The sequence below is a fragment of the Marmota marmota genome, unplaced genomic scaffold, assembly GCF_001458135.2.
Source record: "Marmota marmota marmota unplaced genomic scaffold, marMar, whole genome shotgun sequence".
NCBI lineage: Eukaryota > Metazoa > Chordata > Mammalia > Rodentia > Sciuridae > Marmota > Marmota marmota.
In genome coordinates, this window is record NW_026000016.1 from 7,312,104 (window position 1) to 7,322,894 (window position 10,791).

The 10,791-nt window shown below is 40.3% G+C and overlaps 1 long non-coding RNA gene across 1 annotated transcript in view; it reads left to right on the top strand.

Annotated features, from left to right (window-relative positions):
• LOC125618435 overlaps positions 1–1,385 on the top strand; it is a 175,372-nt gene extending 173,987 nt beyond the window's left edge. Inside the window, exon 3 of the long non-coding RNA XR_007349698.1 lies at positions 309–1,385. This is a non-coding gene — a long non-coding RNA (uncharacterized LOC125618435). The remainder of the gene's footprint in view (positions 1–308) is intronic.
• Positions 1,386–10,791: the final 9,406 nt, after the last annotated feature.

Genomic DNA, 10,791 nt, shown 5'->3' on the forward strand with positions numbered 1-10,791 from the left:
ATGGGGTGGGTTGGGGGGAGCTAGCAGATTCCTTCCCAAACACTTGGGAAATAATCTGTACATCCTATAAAGAGTAATATTTTACATTACAAAAAATAAAATAAACTAATAAAATAATATTAACCTAAGTTAAACCTGGCTGAATGTATTCCAAAGACACTGAGACCAGTAGTAGTAAAGTGAGAAAATAGATTTAAAAAAATATATAAAAGTTTCAAGTGAAACCCAGATTGCACTGGATCCTTTGATCTAATTAAAAACCTTTCAGCCTGGTTTGTTGGTTTGGCTTTTCCATGCTTTTCCACCAGAATGCAGCAGTTCTGGGAAGCCTGTGGTCGGGTCCGATGTGGCAAATGATATGGAGCTAGCTAATGTGGTTCCTGGAAGAAGCAATGACTGAACGTGCAGCTCCTGACTCAGATACACCTCACACCACTCAGCATGCTTGCTAAAGATCTCCACCTAAAAGCCTTTCCCCAACCCTGAAATGAAGCTGTCACCCATGTTTATTTTTGAAATTGATGAGAAGATGGATCACCCTATTGCATTTGATGGAGACCTTAGGTTTTATTTGTGAACATTTTCTCATTGATAAATTAGATGTTGATAATTTAAAAAATACTAAAAAAAAAAAAATCATAACCATCTCATCCCAACAAAACTGCGATCATGTTTCTTATCATACCTGTTAATGTTTTACATAGTGGCAATCATAGTATCATTTTTAGCTCTGCTTTTTAGTTTAGTAATGCTTCATGACATTTTTCCCATTGCTATATGTTTTTCTTACCTATTTTTCTCAGTGACTACATGTTAATTTACTGTTTGATGTACCTACACAGTCCTATTGTTGGCCATTCAGATTCTCCCACTTTCTCTTTTCATTCACAGAGCTTTTTGCTTTTACCGAATTATTTTCTAGAATAAAGTCCTCAGAATGAAATTACTAGGTTGCTCTGTCTGTTCTTTGTCATATTGCTTTTTCAAAAAAAAAAAAAAAGGTTTATACCAAAGTCAACAGTGATATAGCAGTAAATGTGTAATGACTTTTTTAGTGAGTTTCTGATACAATGTTTTTGCTATTCAGATGAAATAGTTCCTACACTTTGCATTAGTATGCATTTCTTTGGTTATATGTGTGAAGATAAAATTATTTTCCCATGTTTCTTATTTGTATTTCCTCTTGTACCAATTATCAGAGTGACATATTTTGTAATTTCTCTAATGCACCAGATCCATCAATTTTTTAATGGGGTTTAGGGAACCTGCACAGCCAATTAGGTTTCCATAATCTACTGGATTCTCTCTTTACCTCAAGGAATGGATTTATAATAATATTCTTGACTCATGGACAAATAAACAAATAAATAAATATTTGGACCAAGTGTTTGTTGAGCTCCCTGCTTTAATTTCAGTGTTTCCTTATGGTCCATATCACATGTCACTGTAGAGAAGGCTGTCAGCAGCAATAAACTGAAGCCAGCTACTCTAAGTGAAATAGAAACTATTTTGTCAGAGAGGTAGTAGAACTTCAGAAACATTGAGCTATTTAATGTATATGACTTTGTGTGAGTCATCTTTCACAGTACCTGATATAATCTTATTTAAAGACCTCTCTGTCATGGTCTAGGCAGCCAGTACACCCCTGGTCCAAAACATCTATCATGTCCCCCAAAGTGCAATCAGTACCCTGAGTGCTCAGCACAATTGTCCATGTGTGGTAAGTGTTTGATGACAACTTAATGAACAAATGAATGAAGGACTGAAGATGGTCTGATCCTAAAATTATTCTTACTACTACTGGGATGTGAAAAGGGGATGTAGATTCTTTATTTGATCTATCTATAACTTACCTGATCTTTCTTATGAGCAAGTAGTAGAGCAAAGCTTTATTTAGTTCAGTTTAAATCTTAGTCTGGAACAATAATTGACATTCTTTTTTTAAGGTGTAATTCAATCATTTTGGTAAAATTGTTCAGTCTTTCATAGTTCCCCTGTATCTTGGCTCATATCTGAGATACTATCTGGGACTCAGCAGGGAGACTGGCGTAATTTGTGTCACTGGGGAGCAGGGTCCCCCACCTGCAGCTGACTCAGCTTTGACTAGAAGAGCTAATCCATGTGTTCCTGGTCACTGGCTGATGAACTCTGGCCTCTCCCTGTTCTTGGTGAAGGCCTTGAATATTTGGCCTTTTCACGGAATCTGACAACATTGCAGATACTCTGAGTGTCTGACACACCTTCCATCTGTCCACAGCCCAGTCTATGTCTCTCAGGGTCCTCAGCAGGCTACCCACTCACAACTTAGTAGGAACGCAAAGCCTTGTAGCACCACTATACTACCTCTGTCTAACTAGGACACTACCCCTTCTTAACCAGATATGGACTGCCTCCGTATGGAGGAATACAAAGAAAAGCAAAGGAGAAAATGAACTTGTCATTTTCCAAAACATAATATCAATCCATGAGAGAATGAATGTTGGGAGATACTAACAAAGAAGTGTATCACATGAGGCTTACAAATTAATTTGGGAAGTAACTTGGAGAAATGTCTTTAAATCTTAATTCAACTCCCTAAACAGCTTGTAAAAACCAAGACTTAGACATTCTTTCCCTGTTCTTGGCAATTCATTCCTTGTCCCTGTGGAGGAACAAGTGCAGGGAGAGAGAATGAGGGGTGGGGGAGGAAGAGAGAGAGAGACAGAGAGAGAGAGAGAGAGAGAGACAGAGAGAGGCCAAGACCCTGGTGTTAATAGAAGTCTTTCCATATGGGGAAGATTTATCTGGTGTGTGAAAAATGTGCTGCCTGTCATTTTACCATTAATTCCTAGATAGGGTTTCCCCTGCAGAGGAGTGGACAGGAATGCTAGGGACAAGGAGCTGCTGTGTCTCTGCTTTGGTCAGAATTGATTCTAAGCTTTTTTGGGGGCTGCTTCTTCACTTACTGATTTTCTCTCTTTACTTCCCATAATCTCCTAGTCAAAGAAGCAAACCATCTTGAAGAAAGCTACCCAATCCTTTTTATCCTTACTTCTGTCCTGTTACAACTGGGAACCAACCAATCCTTATCTACATAGGGGACATTCAATAACATTGACCACCTTAAAAAGACAGCCCAGTGTTCACTCTTATAAGACTTCTGACTTCAAAATCCCGTTTTGTATTTATTTATGTTTATTGCCATTATTTTTCTAAAATAATATGTGTTTATTTTTTTTGTAAATATCTTTATTGAAAACAGGCTGCTATTAACCTCAGTTTGCATTTCCTGAGCCTGGACTATCAAGCAAACTCCAAGGTGGAGGAAGCTTAGGATCTTCCATCTTTGGAGAACCAATCCTCACATAGTCAGGAGTTGCATGCTTTGCTGGGAATCTGTTGAAGAAAGCAGCTGAATTTCTTTGGCTCTCCAAAACAGTCTCTGGCTTGAGAGTAAAACTAGGGTTCAAGAAAAAGATCTTGAATAAATTTCCACTAAGTGAACTGGAGGCTGTAGGGGAGCACAGCCCTATATAGTTTCCTAATAGGCAGATCTCAAGTAGGAATTAGATCTCAAGTTAGCTGGACTCACTTAAGGAAGCCGGTGCTTGGTCCCACTGCCCTTCCTGGCAAAAGGAAAAATTGGGAGCATTCTCTGGGGTCAGCAGTAGGAGGATGTGGGGAATGTAGAGGATGCCTCTTCTCTTCCTGTGAGCCATGCCTCTCCTTATTACATAATTTCCCCCTAAGCCTGAACAATTGGCAGAATGTGTGCTGAAGAGAACTTTCTTAGCCAAAATACAATTCTTTGCATACCATGATTAACAAAGCCTTCTTCTTCACACCAAGAGTCTATGATTGGCCTTGATTACTCAACAATAGGAAGTCAGGGATAGGTTACTCAGTTTCCTAGCTCATTCTCTCTCCCTCTTTGCCCATCAAGCAATAATCAGGATGATTCTCAGATGCTAAATTCACTAAGGGCTGATTTGCTGCACTTGCCACTTATCCAACCAATTTAGCAGCAAGGCACTCTTGGGACCTAATTTCTGGTTTGAATTGCGTTCATCCACACCTTAGAAGAAACGAAGACTTTGTCTGATGTGATGATAAGGCAGTGTTATTTGTTGTGTGGCTGATTAAACCTCAGGTGAAGGATGGAGGTGTCGGCAGCAGATATGGATCTTGGAGTATGGTGACATCTGTGAGTTTCTTTATTCTTCTTTTTGTTTTGGTACCAGATATTGAACCCAGGCCTGCTTAACCACTGAGCCACATCTGCAGTTCTTTTTATTTATTATTTTGAGACAGGGTCTCACTAAGTTGCTTAGGTCCTGGCTAAATTGCTGAGGCTGGCTTTGAACTTGCAATCCTCCTGTGCTGCTGGGATTGCAGGCATGAGCCACTGTGCCTTGCTCTGTGACTTTCTTCACCTGCTCTTCTCTGAAGTGTTGCCGGGCCTTCTAGGTAAGCCCAGAGTGGTATGTGCATTGGCAGGACAAGCAGTGGAGAGAAAGTTGGAGAATGCTGTCAGGGATGCTCTGCTGTGCAGATGAGGAGGGCACCTGGGAATTAATTGACTTTACAGACTCAGAGGACAAGTGGCTCAAGGGCCACTGCCATCCTCATGCAGTAAGTGATGTGGCCTGAATTTTTCTGAGGGAACGTGAAACAGGCATCAAGGGTGCCCTTTCAAGGAGCCACAGCCTGGGGTTGGTGTCAGTACTTCATGGATCTCTTATCAGGGTAAGTTTGTCTTCAAGTCCCCTTATGTCACATTTTATACTCTTCTCCACTTTCATCATGCTGAACCACAAGTATTGGGTGCTGTGTTGTTCATTGACTACCTAAACTATTTCCCAAATTTTGTTTCCCAAAAATATCTCAACCAGAAAGGGAACCATGTTTTGTTTTATTTTCTGTTGGCAACCCATTTTCCTCCTATTTTTACTTGCCTCAACTTGAAGTATCCCAGTGAGTCTTATTCATCTGGACTAACAATTTCTAGGTAATGAGTTCTCGTGATTGGATCTTTCCTGAATTCTGCTTCTTATACCTGAACTTGCCTCCCTGGGATCCCATCTCTTTAACCCCTTTCCAGATAACTGGCTATCTGGTTCAACACATTGAAGTAAGAGATTAACAGATAATAAACAATATCATCTGTTTTAATTGGTGATATGGTGGCTTAATTCAAAGAAAAGACTTCAGTGCCAGGATCTCAAGCTCTGTGGCAGGACAGTGGGTGAATAAGACTAACCACATCAATTTTTTCAAATTCTTCAATTCCCATTTGGTATATGGGTGATGCCTATGTAAATTATACTTAAGATAGCTTAGTTATCACACAAACTTAGAAGACCTATTATGGGCTGTTAATTTATTGGTACAAAGAGAAATCTATAAGAACACATTATTTAGGTATACAATAAAGTCATTTTTATTGAAAGTAAAAAACTATTAGAAATTGAACATTAAAAAAAAAAAACCAGTGAAGCTAATATGTTTATCCATCAGGTTCTAATGTCACAGTGTTTTATACAGTACAGTGAGAGCCTTGGGTCTCATTCTTGGGAGTTTTCATCAACACAGTGCCACCAAGCATATGTGTGCCTTAGACAAAGTCCTTTAGCACTTGCAGATGCCCTTCCCTTTTACACAAGAGGGAAAACATAATGAAAAAATGTGCAGAGTTATCTTTAGCACCAGACAAACCTCAGTTTTAGTGTTGATCCGGGCTCTGCCATGTGTTAAGTTGGGTGACTTTGGGCAGGTAACTTAGCATGTCTGTGAGCTGTAATTTCTTCATCTGTAAAACAGAGCTAATAACAGTAGCCAGCTTATGGGGCTGCACAGTGTGACAAATGCAGGATCACTACTCTGTCAATGGTAGCTGTCATTAAAAAATTAATAAAATATTGGGACTAGATTAATTGCATTCAGAATTCCCTTCTATGTTAATCTATTTATTGAGACAGAAGGGTGTAGGAAATAGAAAAGTTTCCAGTTACAACAATACCCTTATTTCCCCCTCCATTTTCCTCCGAGGGACCTAAAGCAGCCTTACAGGACTGGATACATCAGCCATTCCCCTTCTCACTTCACCATCTACCAGTCACACTTCTGGGGAGGAGGGAAACTGTGATTTTTAAATATAATACCTCAGTTTCATTTCCCAAATGAGCCCTGTCGGGATCCAGAATCTACCTCTCTGATAATGACCTTCCCCTGTGAAAATTAAAGACTCATTCATCTAAAGACGGCCAAAGTGAAATTGCACTTGTAAAATAACACCAGCTAAATCATCATCCTTCAACTTTGTGGCAAATAGGAAGCTTTTAACCTCAGGACACTTAAGAATTTGGGTTTTAAGAAGCCATAACCTAAAGGCAATACATGAATCTTTCGCGAGGCACCTTCCTGCTATGCTCTTTTGCTGTGGTTTTCTTCCCACCCACGTAAACCTCATGAAAGTGAAAATAATGATCAATCATGTAAAGTGGGACTCGTCTAAAATAACTGAAGTGCGATACAAGATGAGTGCTAGGAATGTGTAGCAGCAGTCGCTGGTTATCAAGCCAGGCAATGATTCATTAATATTTGGCACTGGCTCACAGAGGGTCAGAGACAAATCCCGTACTCAGAGACCCTGTGCTATATGCTGACAGCGTGGTGTCCACTTAGGCCCTTCAGCAGCCACGTCAACTTGAGTAGCCTGGTTGTCAAGGTGAACATCAGCTCCAGCTTACAGAAAACCCACCCAGCCCAGTGCTCTTGGGTCCAAAGAATCAGGATTAGAAACATGAAGCTTATTTTTTGTTGATTTTTTTCCTTAATCAAGACTTTTATTTAAAAAAAATGCATATGTACACTCTCCATTTCCTTTTAAAGAGTCTTAGCTACTCAGTGGGTAATACCAGTAATTCAAGCTACTCAGGAGGCTGAGGCAGGAGGATGGCAAGTTCTAGGCCAGCCTGGGCAAATTAGCAAGAACCTGTCTCAAAATTTAAAACAAACAGATAAATAAATGGGCCAGGGTGGTAGTTGGGGGATAGAGGGCCTTCCTAGTATGCAGGTGCCTTGAGCTTAATCTCCATTACTACAAAAAAAAGTGTTTGAATTAAGAAAAATCTTTCAAGCCTATGGGTTGATGGAGTTCACTTTTGTAGTGTCATTTAAGATAGAGTAAGGCAGAGATAATTTCAAGGGTGCTGGGTTAACTGTAACCACTGTGATCTGGCAGATAGTGTAATCCAATGGGCACTGGTGAACCATAGATGTGGTATAAAAGCTTGGAACACATTCAGTTTATTTTCTCTCTCTCTCTTCTCTCCTTTCTGACCACTTTGGTTAATTCATTAAACCTATCAATTCATTGTAAAAATTTTTATTAATCATGTGCCAGGTCCCTGAAATATAAAGATGAAGAGACCCTAGTCCATGTAGTCAAGGAACTCATAGTTTTCTTAGATAAATTAAAGAGGATGCAAATGGTCACACTTCAGCAGTAGGGTGACCCCAAAGAACCATGGGGTCCCCATGATCAGCTCTCAACTTGGAGAACTTTTCTAGGTAGGGTTCAGTGGCATTGTATGGAGAATAGATGGATTTTGCTAAAGTCTTTCCCTCTAACATTGGTATGTTAAAGGCATGGTCCCTGGGATGGCTCTTTTAGGACCTGGTGGAACCTTTAGGGGTTCAGCCCATGGAAGACTCCAGGAAGACAAAAGAGGCAGTGACTTCAGAGAGGAGGGGACAAGAATGAGTGAAGGAAGAGAAATCTAGGTGGGATATTTAACCAAAACACAAGTGAATTTTTTTTTAAGTATGGATTGCTTTCAGAAGTTTAATCTCTGAAGTTTAGTCAAAGACCGAAGGGGCATTCTTCCTGCTCTCCAGGTAACTCCTTTGTCTAAATCAAAGTGCCCAGCTACACCGGAAACAGAGGTGTATGGCTGTTGGCTTTCCAGATCCATGCTGGAGGTGATTCTGCACTGTCTCTGGGACCACAGACAAACTTGACAGAAGGTGAAGGGAAGTACTGTTGTCAAATCAAAGTAAGAGGGAATTAGGCTGGGGAGAGTTATGAAATGGAGAGGGGCGGCCCAGGACATTGCGGTGGTCAGCAAAGAGAGGCCTTGTCCTGACTTGGCTGCAACTAACCCTACCACATTGCAGTTCACTCACTGCTTTGGGAAGCAAAAATTCTGTGCTGAGGAGACATCTGGAGTAGCCTGATGAGAAGTATTTCAACTACTGACAGGAGACTCAGGCCACACCACTTCCTGAAAGAGTGGACACTCATTGGCATCCTCCCTGACAGTCACATCATCCATGGGCATGGTTCCTCGTGTTTGGTATCGTGTGATACTTTCAACCCATGTTTATGTACAGAATCACCCACCTCACTGGATCTCCATGAAGATTAAGCAAGAGCACTTTTTAAAGTATATCACAGATTATTTGTGTAGTTTTATTACCATCAATCCTCACAGAAAGTCCTTTAAGGCAAGTGAGACTGTCGCGTTATTAACTCTCATTTTTCCAGGTGAAGGAACAGGAAGAAAAGCTGAGGATAGTTATCTTTCTGGAAAAAAAAAAAAGAAAAGAAAAAACAGTAGGTTTTATAAACTCTCTTTCAATCCAACAATTTCAAGTTTAAAACATACCATGTTTGATTTAATTTTACTGTTTCTAAGGATTTCCTTGAGAGCATAGTCAGAAAGCCATGCATTTCCTTCATTGTTCACCTTATAAACAGTAAATTTGGTATGGCTGTCAGTGAGAACAAAGGAGGACTGAATCAAACTATTTTTTTCTTTTCAGTGAAAATCCATTTTAAAAAATGGGAGCGTGTGTTTGGGCAGGTGGGAGGGTATGGAGACCATAGCGAGCAAAGCACTCGCCACTTTCCCTGGAGGACAGAGTAGTTTCTGAACACCAGAGTGTCTTTGTTTCTGCCTGCTCTCTGGTGGCTCTGCTGTCACCCGACATCGATCCCCTCTGTGAAGTGTCTTTGTCATTTGCAGCTGTAAGTGCTGCCACAGCTACAGACTAATACAGAGGAGCTGGTATGTTTGGACGGCCAGAAGGGCTACAGTGGCTAGAATTCCCCACTGATGATAGCTTTATCTTGATGGAAGGAGCCAGTGGCCAGACACCAGGAATGATTATGCCCTTTGCAGTAGCTCTAGGACACTGAGGCATTTAGAGCCTGCTAGCTAGTCAGCTAGGCAGAGTTGGTGGATTTTCCTAGGTGGAGTCCAGTGGAGATGGATGGAGATTGGATGGATTTTGCTATAATTTGTTATCCCCTAGCATCCATATGTTAGGAACTTTCAGAACTGTAAGCCAAAATAAACCTTTTTTTCTTTATAAGTTAATTGCCTCAGTATTTTAGTATAGTAACAGAAAGCTGACTAACAGATTTTGCTCAGGCCCATCTGAACCAAGGGAAGGGAGATTATGTTGAAAGCAGCTCTCATGTCTAACACCGTTAGGCAAGAGTCATACTGAAGAATTAGGATGTAATTTTTGTAAGGTGGAGCCTGAACTTGAGATGGTCCCAGTTTATGCTTTTGTTCTACTATAATTATTAATTGTGTTCCCTCTTACTTTCAAAGGTGTCATTCCAATTTTAGGTATGACCCTGTGCCTGAGATGCTACAACATCCTGAGAGTTGCCCAGTGTCACAACCCTGGCTAACATTAACTGAGCATGCATTATGTGACTAAAATGGTAAAACCAAAGACTTCAGACACAACTCTTTTGTTTTTTGAAATCTTCCAAAGACATCACAGTTTGACTACAGTTTAAACTCATCATTGCTGAGTCCTCCACAGTCTCCCATTGTATATAGCATTTTTTGAATTAAAATGGTTAATGGTCCCTGAGAGGAAACACCATGACCTGCACAGTGGTAATAGCAGACACCACTGTGTGGTTGAAAGTCTTGTCCCTCCTTATTTTGGGTGGGGTTGGTGTGGGACTGGGGCAGTGATCCTGGAGTGGGATAGCAGTGAGCACTAAAAGCTCCATTTCATTTCTGCAGTGCTAGGGCTGGAATGCAAGTCCTCACATATTCGAGGCAGGTGATCTACCACTAAGCTATCCCCCAGCCTTGATTGCTTCTGTTGACGGAAAACCATTCACCTACTGCAAATACAAAGCAAGGTTTTTTATTTTTATTATTTTTTTATATTTATTTTTTGGTTCCAGTTGGACACGATACCTTTATTTTATTTATTTATTTTTATGTGGTGCTGAGGATCGAACCCAGGCCCTCGAATGCACTAGGCGAGTGCTCTACAACTAAGCCACAATCCCAGCCCCAAAGCAAGCTTTTTAAACATTGTCTAAAAGAAATATTTTACCCCAAAATGAGTATGGAAATACAATTCTGAATGTAATTACAGTACCATTATTATCTAGAGACCATGGAAGAGATGGGTTAAATGATACTTCTATGTTTTCTTTGATATAAGGAGGCTGATTCATAGTGGGATAGGGAGCGGGAGCATGGGAGGAATAGATGAACTCTAGATAGGGCAGAGGGGTGGGAGGGCAAGGGAGGGGACATGGGGTTATTAATGATGGTGGAATGTGATGATCATTATTATCCAAAGTACAGGTATGAAGGCATGAATTGATGTGAAAATAGTATGTATACAACCAAAGATATGAAAAATCTGGCTCTCTGTGTGTAATAAGAATTGTAATGCATTCCGCTGTTATATATAAATAAAAAATATGGCCAACAACAACAACAAAATGATACTTTTATTTAAAAAAAAACTGAAACTACCTTTTCT